General features: G+C 42.3%; 1 protein-coding gene and 1 long non-coding RNA gene across 3 annotated transcripts in view; one reads left to right on the forward strand and one right to left on the reverse strand.

The window, feature by feature from the left end:
- The first annotated feature begins 276 nt into the window (after positions 1-276).
- The window catches only part of LOC117204266 (sestrin-1), a 152,956-nt gene continuing 136,820 nt past the window's right edge, over positions 277-16,412 (forward strand). Inside the window, exon 1 of one of the 2 annotated variants that reach the window (XM_033441518.1) lies at positions 277-608. The gene's annotated coding sequence lies outside the window, so the exon portion shown is untranslated. The remainder of the gene's footprint in view (positions 609-16,412) is intronic. The other variant, XM_033441519.1, reaches the window with a different exon arrangement.
- LOC117204293 lies at positions 921-2,538 on the reverse strand. The gene is made up of 2 exons (XR_004487064.1): positions 2,214-2,538; positions 921-2,138 (listed from the first exon to the last, which is right to left on the reverse strand). It is a non-coding gene; the product is annotated as an uncharacterized LOC117204293 (long non-coding RNA).

Below are 16,412 nucleotides of genomic sequence, written 5' to 3' on the forward strand. Positions count from 1 at the left end.
AATCAATCGAATGAAATATTTTAATTGATCGTTATTCAACACCGTGGGAAGTGCTCGATTAAAACAGCAATACAAAAAGTAAACGAAGTTCTACGGTCACTAATCCACCCTTAGTTAAATAATTAATTAAATCATTAATAGATACATTGGTTATTGCTCGACTTGCTGTAACTTAGTCTATTGATCTTGTTGCTAGGTGATCTGAGCGCGGTTCTTTCAAACGCATCAATGTCTAATGGCAGCGTCATCAGATGGAGGCACGTACGCGGTCGTCAAAAAGTGACAGCTCGAACTGTCAGCGGTATGCATACCGCCGCGTTTCTGCTGCAAATAAGCACTTTATAACTGATCGAAACGAGGGCTAAACCTTATCATCGAGCCTTCCGCTGTTTTAAAAGTCGAAACGGTTCACGAAAGAAGGATTAACGGTGTAAAACGTGAGACAGTGCGTGAAACGGTGGGTGAGCACGCAAAAGAGAACGGCTTGCCGGCTCGGCTAGTCTACTGGAAGATTCCATTGTGAGTGGGCTTTCAAAAAGTTTTATCTCTGAAAATCCAGTGTTTTCGTGCATTCCGTCGTTCGCCCGTAGATGAAACTCGAATGACAGGTATTTTAGCTTAATCTGTATTTAGAGGACTCGCGGACATCGAGGGTTAATCGTTTTTCATGCGATACAGCCTATTAGAAAGGTTGAGGTTACAGCGGCCGCTGGGTTCAGCTGGGCTCTCAGCTGATGAACGGACGCACCGACCGGTTCACCGTCTTTCTTTTAAAAACTGTAATTCCTTTCCTTCGCCTTCGTTTCACGTTCAAATTATGTGTAGCCATCGCGATAGCTCTTCAGGAGTCTCGTTTCGTGTAAATACGTGAAGTTTTCTTACGATACCGAGAGGTGCTCCGATCCCTATCTTGTAACCTCTTTCACCTTTAATTGTAACAGTCCGCGAGAGCCTTTTATTTCTTCCGATTGTTTCATCGATTTGAACTTTAATATATAGATTGTGAGTGAATTGGAAATCAGTTGTCAAATCGGTTAAATCGGTATATCTGATATACGTTCGTGACGAGTATCTTGTCAGTTCGATGTTATACATTATAAATGGAATTATATATTATGTTTCTGTACATTTTTTGTTCAAGTGTATATTAAGATCGAACGTGATGAACGACTTACGGCGCTTAGTAAACAGACACGTTAGTGGATCTTACGTTCGTTATACAAATTGTGAGTGAACTGAAAATTCTTAACTGTTTATATCATGGACATGTTTAGTTAAGGATAAAATCATACATGTTTCTATACATCTCTCTTAAGTGTAGACCAAAATCGGGAGTGATGGATAAAAGCTTTGTTAAACATAGTCGAATCGAATATCCGATTAATTAAGTAACGTGGATGATTTCGAATGATTTCGCGATTCGTTGAAGTCGAGATCTCTTGGATTTAAGGCGTGATCGATATCGATAAGAGCGTTTACACAAAGTATGTAAAGGGAAACGCGTTTTTCCATACAGTGGTAAAGACGAATGTCGTTGAACTGTCAGTCGGTCGGGGGTACTGTCGATCACCTGTAAAGTGACCGATGACCGTGTTTCCGCGGAATGTCGACGGGTCACTCGATCGAAAGCAACTCGCCGATCTATCGATATGTGTGTATACGTACTGTTTAAAAGTAACAAATTTAATAACAAAAAAAGAAAACAAAAACAAAAGAAAACAAGAAAAAAAATTGAGAGAAAGAAGAAAGTGGAGAAACACGAATGTGTAATAGTATTTTCGTGTGTGTGTCAAAGATACAAAAGGTCGTTAAATCACGGATGAAAAGTACGCGCGGTATGACACCGTTATTGCTTGCAAATTGACTCGGTTTTCCGTGAAGCTCCGTCGAGGTCACCGCGCCCGGCTGCAGCTGAGCTCCCAGCTGACGAATGGAGGCTGCGACCGGTTCGCCATGTTCCTTCGTTGTTTTTTTTAAAGGCCACCTCCTTCTTTTTCCCTTTAAATCGCCTTTCACGTGCTCCGCGACCCTCTCTGTGCCTGTTTCTCTTTTTCCCTCTTCCTCCTCCTTCTCCTCCTCCTCCTCCTGTGTATAACACCACCACCTCCTCTCGGCCGCTTCTTCTGCACCGTTTCCTCCTAGAAAATCGTATTGTTCGTAGTGTACGCCGTGCGCACCCGAGAACGCTCGACTTCGCCGAACCAGTTCCGAACCTTTTCTTTTATGTGTTTCTTCTTCGCGGCACGTTCAACACCGTGCGCGCTCTTCTCCGAGTCAACTACACTCTACTAGTCGGTCTCTCTGTGTCTCAAGGTGACACGTCACGGTGCAACGCGCGCGATATTTCGAGGGTGTAACGTGTTACTTCGGAAATTAGTCGGATTTCGAGGGACAGTGTCGCTACGCGGTATATAGCGATACGGTCAGCCGATGTTGTTCACGAGAATCAACTCGATTCGGGGAATTCAATGTTATTCAGAGGTCGACGTTAGTCACTTGACAATAGTGATTCATTACTCGTTTCTGAAATAATAATGAGTAGGTAGTGTTATTTATGTATCTTTATATCGGTTTAAATTTCGTTTGTGCCGTGTATCGAAAGTTACAAGTTGCTTTCCTATTATGTGACATTACCGACGGTAATAGCACGTTAAATGACTGGATTTTACTTCGTTAAGTGATTGCTATCCTCATCGGTTCTTGGAATCGGCTTCGAGAAGTGTACCTCTTATGTCACGTATGTAAAATAAACAAATGTGTCAGGTATCTATAGTTCACCTCCGTTTGACGAAGGATAGAAGGATAGTCAGGATTCCCTAGAAATTTACCTGTTTCGATAATTGGCCAGATAAGGTCGTGACCCGTGGCAAGTTAGCGAAGTAGTACCGTACCATGGTCACGATGAATTATTCGCGAAGAAAGTTTCACGCAAGCTCGATACCGGAACTGTTTAGAATAGAATACAGTGAAAAAAGAAAAACAAGAGGAGGTAAAAAAGGAGAAAAAAAGTTCCTCGTTTGCAACTTACAAATGTTCACTTGCGTTTAACATGCAAGCATATAGAAGGCTATAATTTATCGGTCGGCGAGCGTGGACCTTCCTCGCATATAATATGCATCGCTATTTAAAAGCAATCGGGTCTCGCGTGCTCGGTACGCAGCGTGAGTCACCTGGCTACGGGCTTGCTATTTCTTATTGTGCACGATTGGCTAATGAAGCAAGAGCGACACGCGGTTGTTACCGCTTTTCATTTTCTTTTTTTTTTTTTTTTATCGACGAATCCCTGTCCCGTTGTAATAAAATTCATGTTTATACAGCGTGACGGGGTTGCGCAGATCGCACCGACATGGCACCGCGTTTATCGTTTTAAACCGATTGTACGACGAGCCGGTTAATTGCAAACGTTGTAGTACGTCCGATAATACGGAACCCGTAGAACAATGCGACGATAATTGGTGGTAAACTTTAATGTAATTACACGAAGCTGCTGCATACCGCTCAAAATAATTAAAGGATCACCTGCTCAAATAGTGTCCAATAATGAATATACGTAATTCATTTAACCCTGTCATATTTAATTCGTTCCGTAGGGTATTCCATTTCTTTTTTCCGAATAAATTTATTCTGGGATAGAAATATAAATAAGGAAACAATTTTATTACACTGTTAAATATGGGTAATTTAAAGCTTTACTAAAAGACAATAAGAGACTATTGCCAGGATTCTAGATAATTGTAATGTTTATGTTGATCGTTGTTTACGTTCGTGATTGCATTGTTACGTTCGTGAAAGTATCGAGAACTACGAACGGCGGAAATGCGATTTGTCGTGTTCCCGTCGCTTCTAGCGCTACCGGTACACTATTCTTTTGGAAATAGTGCTTTCGGTGCATAATGGATATTTGTCGAAATTCAATCGATCGAATTCATCGATTCGACGCGGATAGTCACGCTGCCGGTATTTAGTAACGCAGGAAATCGTGGAAAAAAGTGGGCTGCAGAGAACGGGATTGAATTGTTCTCTGGGCTGAACGCTGGTCTGAAACAATACGCTCGTCCAGGAGAGTCGATTGCATTTTATTCACGAGGGACCTATTCGCGACAAAGTTTTTGTCGAACGCAATCGCCTTTATTTCTATCTTCATCTCGCGGAGGATTGATACAGACGCATACACAGGATGATTGCAAGTTTCCCTATCTCTTAGCGAATAGAAACCGAATCGACGAATTCTATTTATGTCGATCAGAGAATTATATTCCAATCGAATTAAGTTGGACCAATTCAAGTTAGCTAGTAAAATTAAAAATGGGAGTCGGAAGAACCAGTGCAATTTTTCATCGATTAACACAACAGATTCATCCTACCACAGACTTTTAGGCTTCATAGTTTTCCCATCGGTTGAACTCTAATCCATTAGTTCTATTATAATAAATCAAGACCTCGATGGAAAAATAGTGTAAGTGTACCTTTGCAAAAATAAGATAAACACAAAAAGTGATACATAATATCCTCATTCATCTAGTGAATTTTGTTACGAATTTACAAATCTTTACGATCGGATATAGCAACATATTTGAACGTTTCGAAACATACAGATTTAACTTTACATTCGGTTTTCTCAGAGTTAAAGATTTTATCATCGATCATGAATCGATTTTAGCTCCGATTTTAACGTTCGATGAAAGTTCAGGTTCATCGGAGACTCGCTATCGATCGCGTTATCAGTTATCAAGTTCTCGGACTCACGCAGCGATATCGATTGCGCTTTTCGAATCGTGAAACGCGATTATTCAATCTCAAATGACACACTATTGCGCGAACGTCTCTTGTGCGCCTCGCTGTCTGCGAGTGGCCGTAGTAACCCCAGTGTTTCTCAATTGGAGGGGACGTTCACATTGGCAAGTTCCTCGGTGGTAAATTATTACGGTCCACTCGAGCCTTTGGGCTTCCACCATCCTCCATATACATAGTTGAGATTCGATATCACATCGGCAACGAGATTGATTTACGCTGGTGACCATAGGTAGGTAGCTTCGGGACCACTTTCATTTATCCTTCGATCGGATCGTCAGCCTTCGGTTATTTGTCAATACTTTTTTATACAACGATATTGAATTTATTTATTTATCTAATGAGTCGAAGCTTTCGAGTACCTAAACCTTTAGCGTACGTGAAACTTAGAAATATAGACAAAAAAGGATACTGCCTGGAGATAGCATTGGAACTGAAAATCAACTCGTATTTTATAATTTATTTACTCACATTTATTAATAAAATTACGGTATAAAATAATATTACGGTTAATAAAATTAAATTAACTGCCAGAAATCTTGTGACTTATTGAAAAAAGTATGATATCCTAAACTAGGCAAAAAAGTAAATAAATTACAATACTATACAATTTCGGGACTTATAGTACGATGAAATTACATAAGGCTCGAAGTAGAAGCATCGCGGCAAGATAACGAGGCTAAGAATCTGTGGATCTTATAAAAGATCTAGCGTACGAATCAATCAAATGGAATTCGCTCGATCGATATCGTGCAAGTATGTTTCTTTTCATTGACTCGTATCTAGAGTCAGACCCGTTAGGTTTGCTTAAGCAAATCACGGTCCCTTTATACGGTCCCCGGTGGCTCGTCGATACGCGCGTTAAAGTCATGTCAAGTGGAGATCGGGACTACACTCGCTCAGTTATAGGAGTCAGGCTTCGAGGTACTTGGATTTTCGAAAATAAAATTTACGGTCGTTGAACTTGATCAACGAACAGGTATAACAGTGTTACGTTAGCCGACTAGTATTTTGCTTCGTTAACTGCCCGTTTATATCCCCATCGCTTCTTGGAACTAACTATTAGCATTACGTATGTATAAGGTATATTACCATTCTTGTAAATAGCAAAAGATAGCAAACAAAGATCGTATCCTTAATTAATGAAATTTGTTGAAGCAATTACTGTTTCTCGCGTTTAATACTCTCTATGATGTAACTGCAAAATTGAAATAGATACGCGATACTTGTTATCCTTCTACGCATTTCTTAAAGTAAAACAGTTTTGTTCGACAGATGGTTTATGAAATTTATATGACAGTACTGTGTGTAAAATAGATGGTCGTAAATGCGTCAGGTTTTCCTATCTACCTAGAATTACATCTTCTACAATTGACCGGATAAAATTCTCGTAATACTGATGATCAGTTAACGCGGCATGACCGTAGAACATTGACAATGCATACGGCAGGATATCGCGATGGTTGAGCCGATTATTTTCGCTTGAAATACGAATAACACGCCCGTTCCATTCGAATTCGTTTCGTTCGAGTTGCCTGGAAAGACTATTTTTCGCTAGTCGGGAGCTCGGTTTGCTCGTCGTTTCCGATTCCTGTCTCATCCGCCCCTTGGAAATTTCGTTCCGTTCGAACGACGATCGGTCTCGCGTCTTTGAACGCGAAAACGCGTTCCGTTCGGTGCTTCGGAAAGTCGAAGGACCTTCGCCGGTCGTTCGGGTCATTTCATTCTCTCCCCTCTCTTGCTGCAAACACGTGGATACGAATTACAGCGGGGTCTCGATTGACTGGCTTAATCGGGACCGAGGTAGCCCGGTTAAATCGAGGCTCGCGAAATTACCTAACTCAGGCCTAGGGTGGATTAAAAATTGTTATCTGATACGCGCCCCTTTATCGTCGTGCGTTCAACTTTTTTATTTGTTCCAGTTTATATTACTTAACGCGTGGGCTGCGACAAGAATTCTTTTTTAATTACAGGGCCTTGTTTTATACATAGAACGGACGCACAACAGCGTTTATGTAATTTAAATGTTTCATCATACAGCGTCTCTGGTAAACCCAATATCGATCACGAATAACGATTACTCATGACGGTCAACATGTTACGCAAAAATAAAAAAAGAAATAAGGAAGAAAAATGTTATCGGTTACTTGAAAAATTGCATCGTCATGTGCGTTTTATTAGCGTGTAAAAAAGGCCGACCTTGAGATGACATCGGTGACTTCATCCGAAAAACGACCATCACTTTGTCATTTACCGTATAAGTATAATTGGGTAACGATGATGTTCTTGGATAACGATGCCGAGATTTAAATTAGTAGGAACGACGAGGCAAAGAGAGAATCGAGCGGCGCGTACCTTTTCCAAAACGCGCACATCTTTTTAATCACGCGTTCTCTACGTATGCGCGTGGAAAGGTCGTTAAAAGAAACGCTGTTCGCTCGTTGTTTCTCGTTTTAACGAGCAAAAAACGGAAAAAAAGAGAGAGGAAAACTAGGAAAGATCGCGCAAGCCTTGACATTGACGTTTTTCAATATTTTTTTTGTTTAGTCTGCCTCGTCATAATGAGTTTACAATTGTAGCCAATTGAACTGGTTGATGGCAGAGAGGAGCGGCCGTAATAAATGTTAACTCTTTGTTTGCTTTAAAATTAGACTCGCTTTAAATCGCATGCTCGCAAGGTAGAAATTTTCGGAGGCTGTCGGCGTGTCCGAACTGCCGGCGCCATTAAACGATTTCCGGGGTACCTCCGACGTTTTTTGTTTTACAGACCGCCGGGTAGATGCATTCCCGTTGCATATTTATTAGACGTCACGCCCGATAACAATCGGTCGATTGTTTAATTCCTCGTATACGACGCCGGCTTCTCTTTGCGCAGCGGTGTATGATTGTTCGCTCAAATACACGTTCTTTTCTTTTCTCTTGCTTTTTCTAAAATTCAGGATACACACTCGCTTACACATACGGTGGTTCACGAAAGTATTCGGACGTAGGAAACTTTACGTGTCGTGTATTATAAAACATTTTTAAATTGTTGAGAAGCTATATAGAAGTTACAAGATATTTGTTATACGATAATATAAATAACTATCTTATGTATAGTGTGTTAAGGGTATTTTCATGAAATATTTTGTAGCTTCAAAGTGATAGTCGAGTCTCATTACAATGCTAATTAAATTGCAAAATGTTTCGTAAACGCATAATATATTCATAAAAGATTTCTACAAATGTTGGAATATTTTTATGAACTATTGTATGAAGATCGCGATCATATAAGAGCTCGTGTGAATTTCTTTCTACTATAGGTACGCGGGCTTTTGAAGTGCAAGAAAAATAGCCTCAGTTACAATGGGTAATTTTCGTGCCACGGGTTCATTTAGATGAAGAGATTGCGCTCTTAAGTGCTCTCTTTCTCTCTCTCTCTCTCTCTCTCTCTGCTCTCTGGCGATACTCCAACTACGGGATTTAGCTAAGTTGAATCTATCCTAGATCAACTGTGGAGAAACCATCTCGTAAACAGCTAGAATATTTCCTCGTTCCTCTTCTTCCGCGGAGAAACCATCTCGTAAACAACTGGAATATTTCCTCGTTCCTCTTCTTCCGTCTACGCTCATGACCTATCCCCATGTGAATATTCTAGTACCTATAGATCATCTTGATCACGAACTACCGCAGGGTCATGATATAATTTATGACGTTCGAGACGTTGACCGCGTACACAAAGTCGAGCACGCGAGTTTCTGATTACTAGACGCGTATGTACCAAGCGTCGTGAACTTACGCCGCGACTTTTGCGAGATTCGAATCGTTCCCGGTTGGTACGCAATCTTGCCACGACACGTTTAGCCGTGGCAAGAACTTGGAATAGGGCTTGTTACCCTATTCGTGCTCGCGACAGCCTGAAAATACCGTCGCTCAAAGTTTCCCTCTAAGCCTTTAACGAAGTTAAACTTCGTTCAACTTCGCTGCTCTTCTGCTGCTGCTGCAGCACCTTTTTTTCTATGTTCAACGAATATAGGGTGTTTCAGACTTTTTCCAGTCAAACTATATTTTATAGGTACGAATGATATAAAAATATTATACGAAGATAGCAGATTCGAAGCTTCATTACCAAGTTGTAATACGTTAATATCGTAATGGAAAAATAAGGGACGCGTTAACAAAGCTGTAGTTTTTATGCTATGATAAAATCCTTCGATAGGCTCACAATCGACGTAATTACTAATCATTAGTTAGACGTTCATCGACAGAAGATTGATAGTGGTAAGAAATAATATTTATTATTCGACGAAGATGGATTCAACTTCGTCTCAAATGATCAATGGATTCTCCGTATTTACTCATCGCAATAACGAAGACTAAGGTTTTATTTTCCCTATAATTTTTTGATAAAACCTTAAACGACCTACGTCCGTGTAATATTCTTTTCTCGTTTATACTCCTAAAATGTCCCGACAAAGTTCAGTCGGAAAAAACCGCAACACCCTATATTATCGTACAGGTTTCTCTCTAGCGTAGAATTCGCGAGCTCGACGTATAGAAACGGAACAACGGTTAAGAAAAAAAGAATCGTACGTATGGATGGTACGTGGGCGCGGTACGGATCACGTGCACAGACGGCTCGTAAAATATCAGGGTCGTGCGAAAATTTCCGCAACTCTTCTCGATGTTTACAAGCGATCGTCGATCTTCCGTGTCCTTTCTCACGGGTCCGCGGCGAGAATAGGTGCACCGCAGGTTTCTATGCGAGTATTATGCGCGGAACGGGAGCGATGTTACACGAGCGAAGAAATAGCGAACTGTGAAAAACCTGTTCTCTTCGAAAGCTCGAGTCGATCTCTACGTTTTTATGTGGCTGACCCTTTACCAACGCCAAACTGACCTTCTCCTCCGACGCGTCTATCCATTAGCAACGGGACCGTTTTGCGAATAACCATCCTGTTACTTCTTGATACTCGTATAACATGTACTTCCTTCGTTCGCTACAACTTGGATGGAGTTTGTTCTGCAAGTGGTTTTTAGCGTAGGCGTCTAGTCTCGAAAGACGTTTCGAAAGATGACTGCTTGTTTTCGATGCTGTAGCTTGAGTAATTGCTTCGTGCTTCGACCTATTAGAGCACGTTACTCGTGTGCCTCAAGTTTTACCCGACGTTTCCCAAACTTTGATGTATGTATCGGGAAACGAGATTGTTTCTAAGAATTCCTAACGCTCCGTTCAAATTAATCGAGTTGTTTGAATTGAAGCGTCTTGAAATTACTATAGTAGCGAATCTATCGTTTTGTTACGTACGGAATACGAACCTGTTACTTGCTTGAGTTGCAGGTTTTCATCTTCGTCATAAGCTCGTTCTTATTAGTCAAGTCACTCGACTTCGAGTTATCTGAAACCGTTTTACAAACGTGAATCCGTTCTTTCAATTGTTTTGGAATACCTAATTTCTAAAGCCTTAAGCGAAGTTGAAGTATTTCATTTACATCGAAACGACTTCAAAGCAACTTCGCTTATATGTACAGAAACTTGAAGTAGAGTTATTGAACTCAAACGTCTTGAATTCGAAAGCGACTTGTCTAATCCGAACGAGACTAGAAGGTGAGTCATATTCCGGAAAGCGCGGAAGTAGAAAAAGTCGGTCTGACCGTCCGATCGCTTCGTAGTCAATTTACTGTGCCTTCAACTTTGATCGTCTTTACGATCGGTCCGGTTGAATTGGCAACAAAATTGGCAGAACGATCGAGCTGCGTTACCGTTATCGAAATGAAGCGGTCGCTACTGAACGCAAAATAGGAAAGTGGATGGTGCATGTTCGCGTGGCGTACAGAAGCTGCAGGCGTAGTCGGTGAACTACGAGGTTGTTGCACGGCCAACCTCTGTATCGTACTCTACACAGTGGTATCACACACTGTTACCTAGCACCCTTTTTGCAAACATATCACCGATCGTTTGTTTTCTTCGGGGCCGCGCGTACTAACTTTCGCGTTATTATATCCCCTTTGCGCACTATGCAGCACGCTTTCTTATTTTAAATTTTGTTCGTTCGTTTTATTTATCATTTCGAAACCGTACGGGATGTTAACTCTTCTTACGAGTTTCTTTTTTGCGCTCCTCTGACCATGGTCGAAAGATCGCGCTTGAAATCCTCTTTTTCCTCTCCAGGGATAACGCCGCGATCGCGCGCATTGACCCCTCTATTTTCTCGTTTTGCAATAGCGCGAATCGCGCAACGTGTCGCAGGTTTATAATGGTTGCGCATCTCCCACCTTTTCGTCGAGAGCTATCCGTTGAGTGCCGAGTTTTCTTCGACTTTGCCCCCGCCTTCTTTTTTATCCCGGCGAGTTTCTCGGTCAGCCAACGAGCACAGCTGATGGCGGGAAGATACTATATAATTAGAAAGTATACGCGTAGCCATGTGGCTCGGTTTAAGGTGGAGTCTGCAAATACGTCTTGCAAATCTGCCGAGAGAAGCGACTAGGCAGAGTCGTTAGCGGTTTACTTATTTGCACTTTTAGCTCGCTTCTTCCGTTTACATTTTTCCCTCGTTCTCCCTAGTCATCGTAACTGGCTACAGAAGTACGGCCTGCGCCCGTTTCTTTCCGTCGTTGATTCACAGTCTAACGATACCGGTCCCCGTGCGACACGTGCGTCCGAGATCTCTCTCGCGTGTAATTTAAAACGTCGACAGATTGATATTTTAACACCCTGTGTAGTTTGCGTTTACCAGGCCGCTTTGCAACGTACACACACGTTTTACCTGCGCAGGGATAGAAAGATTCGCGTCTCGATTACAGGGGCCGATGAGCACGTTCGGTCGATTTGACTTAGCTAGGCGAAAAAGGGGTGTCTCGAGGAGTCTGGCCGAAGCTTAGGTAGGGGAGGCTTTCGATGCGGTTTGATCCTCTCTGTCTACCACGAAAGTTGCGCAGGTTCGTCCCGCAGGACCGTTAGTTACTTAACGTTGTGAAGACCGAACGAAAATGAGAAGGGACAAAATCAGTGCGTAATTAGACATCGACAGACGGTTGGTCTGCTCTCGGTGGTTCCTCCCGATGGTTGGATGTCAGCAGGCTCGTCGAACATCACGGTAATTCGATCGTTCATCGGCTTGATTACGAATTCCAGTCGATCGGATTCTTGGTGTTCCTTGATCGTTGAGAGTGAAATAGGTGAGTTTCTTTTAACCGGAATACTTTCCGGGCTGATTCGAGGAGATTAGAGAGGGAAATAATTCTGTTTCGGGAAAATACCGGTGCTGTGTCGCGAACGAGGACAAATAGTTTACGGTAATTCAGGTAACGTACAGATGGTCGGGCAATAAAAGTAATGGACTATCTCTCTTAAGTGGCGCTGCACCAAGGAAAATAGAAATTTCTTTCAAAAAGTGCTTTAGAGATAATAACGTCAAATCAAAAGTATGCTTTCTTATCTTACGTACGATGACTCGCGAAACAATTTGAACACTTACCGTAATAAATTTTTATGAACTTATTATATCCTTTGTACGGAACTTTTCAGAATTTCATTGGCATTGTAAAGTGAATTTTCGCCGATATGGAGCGTGTCTTTTTGTCTCCTTATTTACGATTCTACGATAAGTAAATAGTTGTTCGTCATGATTTACGATGAAGTATACTTCGGTCTGGTCGACCGTTGCGCGAGTGCATCGGCTCGGTGTGTTCCTCGCGCGCATTATACAACGAAACGCACTATTCACGCGTGTAACACTCGACACTCGTCCGCTCTCTTTCTCTCCTTCCGTTTCTCCTCTTTGCTCGATCTCTGGTCCCCCGATGAACCACGTTTTCGCTTTTCAAACATGCTTCGAGCATTACCGCTCCGTCGTTGCGTGCACATTGCGCCAAGAAAATAGGGAGGAGCCATCTTGTCTCGATGATTTACATGAGATCTTGGCGACTCCTCCGCGCCCGCGGAATTGATATGCACGCGTGCACGCCCGCGTGGTACGCGAGTTGCACCATGCACCAAACGTTCCGCATCCTCTTTGCTTGCTCGCTCGCTTTCGCGTAGGTGACCCGCGTGTAACACCGCGTGTCCCAGGTCATTGTGCCATTTTCTTTTTTAGCAACGTTACTGCACCAACACGAAAAAGGAATTGCTGTTTACACGGTTTGCTGCCAGCAAATGTTGTTCCTCTTCGCTTCTAGTCTTCATCGTTCGCTGTCTAGATTTCAAGTGCAGATTGTCCGCGCCTGAGGTGCCGTAACACTCTCCGATTTCTATTAATCCCATCGCAGATTTTACCGTTGCTATATACCGAATTCCATATGGCACACCTTTCTTCCCTCGCATCGTTCTTTTTCTCTTCTTCGGCTCTACGTCTGGTTTTCTCAGGCTATCGTTAATCATTTCGTTCGTAGTCGGTGGTTATCGGACTTTGGAGAAGCAACGTTTGACCTCGCGATCACCTGTGCGGAACACGCGATCATTAAGCGCGTTCCTTTCCCTCTCTCCTGTGATCTCCGCCGTTTCTTCCTTCCCATTGCTCTCTTTGTTGTTAGGTGAAACGAAAATGTAACCTTGTAGCCGTAATCTGTAAACCAAGGAGGACTTTGAATTTTTTGCGTATAAGGAATATAAGGACTGTTCATTGGGTTTGTGGTTTTGGGATTGTTCCTTGGGGTCGCGGCGTCGGACGAGATACACGGTCGAACATCGGAACCCATACGATCGATAATCGTAGCCGGTCCCTACGTGCCATTGTCTCCGGATCCTTCTCTGCTCACAGGCTGATTAAAATTCATAGAAAGTGCAAATTAACCGTGACGCTTACGGCCAGGTGTTCCTGTGTGCGAGGCAAGGATTCCATACGGATCCGATAGCCCGGTCGAATGCGTGACTAAACCTTCGTCCCCGTGCACGTTCGCCAGCTCGACCGTACGTGTTATGACTCTATTCGCCCACTTACTGGTCAGTGACGTTTGCGAGTCGTAAGATCGCGGCCAGTTCTGGCACGATTTACGAATGTTATATAACCAGGCTGGTCGGGACGCGTCAGTACCGCTGTCACGAATAATTATCTATAATTAAATGACGTAGCCCGCGTCGGGATCGGTGAATTTATTTCGAATCCATTTGCCCGTCCATCAATGGCCACAGCCAGATGCCTGTAATTTCGTTTCGAATGGTTTCGTTTTTATTGGAACGTGCAGCGTGTTTATCGAGATCCGCAGTATATTCTTGCTGATCGTGCAAGCGTTCCACTTAACGCCTTCTTTTATTCCTTCGGAACTTTGCTCGTGTTTCGAGCCGTGTAAAATCATATTATCCGGGTTTTAACGTTTCGGTACTCCTTTTGAATACGCGTAGACCATCAGCATTACCAGCAGCAAGGTTTCTTCCTGTTTTTTATATTCCTTTTTTTAATCTCTAACCCACATTGTCGCAGCGTTAGCTGGCTGACTTCGTAAACTAGCTACAACCTTGCACAAAGAACGGATCGCTATAGTAATCTTTCCTTGGGACAACAATGGCGTAACCATGTTCTCTTAGCTACGCTCATTTCGACAAAGGGTTCGTTAGTTTCGTAAGCAAATATTTTCTCAGGTTTATCTGCGACAGCGTTAGTTCTATAATAACGCAGAGACTCGTCGTGTAAAGCGACTGCTACTTAAGGAATATCCTATTCTCGTTGCTCAGGTGATCTCTTTATTGCGAACGAGTGGATTAAGCAAACGAATGGCGGCTCCTTTCGGCTGGTTGGTAACGACGAATATATCCACCGATAAGGATGTATCAAGATCGTTCTTAATATGTAACAACTTTTATACTCGAACTCGAGTCTCGTCGTTCTCCTTTTCTTCTTCTCGCGTGCGCCATGAAACGAAGACACACGTTATTCCACGGTTGTAGCTCGTGCGAGATCACGCTGCAGATTTCTCCTTGGCAATCAGGGTCGTATTCCGCCTCCTTCTACGTGACTATCTCGAGCGAAGTAGCCTTGTTTCCGCCTCGTCCCTCTCGCCGCGTATTATACTATTACCTATCTCGCTAGCTGTTATGCAGACTCGACGTTAGACCGGTCAGTGGCGTGTTCGATCCGTGAAATTTCGTCCGCCGACTCAAAGGAGAAGCGTTCAACAAGTGTTGCACGCAAGGAATGGAGCACGGCATGTCATATTGTTACGGAGCAATGTCGTTGCACGGATTACTCGATGTTTCGAACGCCAGACGAGATCTGGCCTTGCCTTCCGGATAGACAGAGAGAAAGAGAGAGAAAGAGAGAGAGAGAGAGAGCAAACTTAGTCAAACTGCTTTATCTAATGATGTAACCTTCGGTTAACTTAGGTTGTATATCCTGTACGGAGAAGAAAACGAGGTCCGTGAATTTTCCGAATATTCTGATTCGTTTTGTGAAAAATTAGAGACTGTAAATTAGATCTCGATAACTTGGAGATTTTCATTAGACTCCTAATTCTGGACATGTTTCTTTGTTAATTTGCAAGCTCGTTTATAATAGAAATCATTATTATATTTAAATTATAATTATATATTATAATTAAATCGTTTATTAATATGAACTTTAATACATCGATTGTGACACGATTAATTGGAACAGCAACGTAGGAGTCTGCCTGAAAATTCCGTCATTGTCAAGGTATAAATATCGATTAGAAGTTTTGGAGTATTTTTGTCCCTTTCGCGAAAGTTTAAAGATTCAATGCGACGTTTGTGGCGTACCTAAGAGGATCAACGACGTCGAGCCTACAAAATTCTCAAGCAGAATGAGACTAATGTTCAACAAGTGTTGCATACATAGCCTGGAAAGCATACGTTACAATGGTACGCGGCCCATTAGTATCCCGTACATCTGTTCTGTTCCGAATGGAGGGCGTATAGCCGGGAAATGGAAGGCAGCGATATTAAGTACATTATTTTAGGTCCCGTTTCTCTTACTTGTTATGCCGGTGCCGTGCGACCGACACTCGCTATATGTATACTTCAGTTGCATTTGCTACGAACACGCTCGAAACACCCATGGTCATCCACATGGCGTTAAATCCATAAAATTCAATTTACCTCGCCCTCTGATTTGGGAATAACGTTCAACAAGTATCGCGTGCAAGAATATCGTACGTTCAGCATCGCGACGCGGATGTAATTTTAGGTTAATGAAAAGTGGGAATAGGTGGTTATATTAAGGACATTATTTCCAGTCTCGTTCGCGTTGCCTCGTTTGCCATATCTGTGTGCTACGCACAGGAACATTAGTATTTTATTTACAAGACATTGGATACTATGGCTATTAAAACTATGAGACTTGTACGAAAGAAATCAAAATGAAGTTTGGCGTTTTAATTTGCCATACTTTATTGCAACTATTTCAATAATAACGTTAATAATAGAGCTATCGATTATTGAAGTATGAAACTCGTATCGAAAAGATCAAAAGCAAACTTAGTGTTTTAATTTATGATAAGTTTAACACGAGAACTGGCAGTTTCCAGAGTATAGAACTTGTACCAAAAAGATCAAAGTGAAAGTCGACGTTTTAATTATTCGCGAGAGGTTCAACACTAAAAGTATAAAACTTGCATCAAAGGAATTCAAATGCAAGGTGTATGGAAAAATATATGATTCGAGCTAAGCCATATACTGTAACAAGCATTCC

The sequence above is a fragment of the Bombus bifarius genome, unplaced genomic scaffold (genome assembly GCF_011952205.1).
Source record: "Bombus bifarius isolate JDL3187 unplaced genomic scaffold, Bbif_JDL3187 scf7180000007977, whole genome shotgun sequence".
NCBI classification, from domain to species: Eukaryota; Metazoa; Arthropoda; class Insecta; order Hymenoptera; family Apidae; genus Bombus; species Bombus bifarius.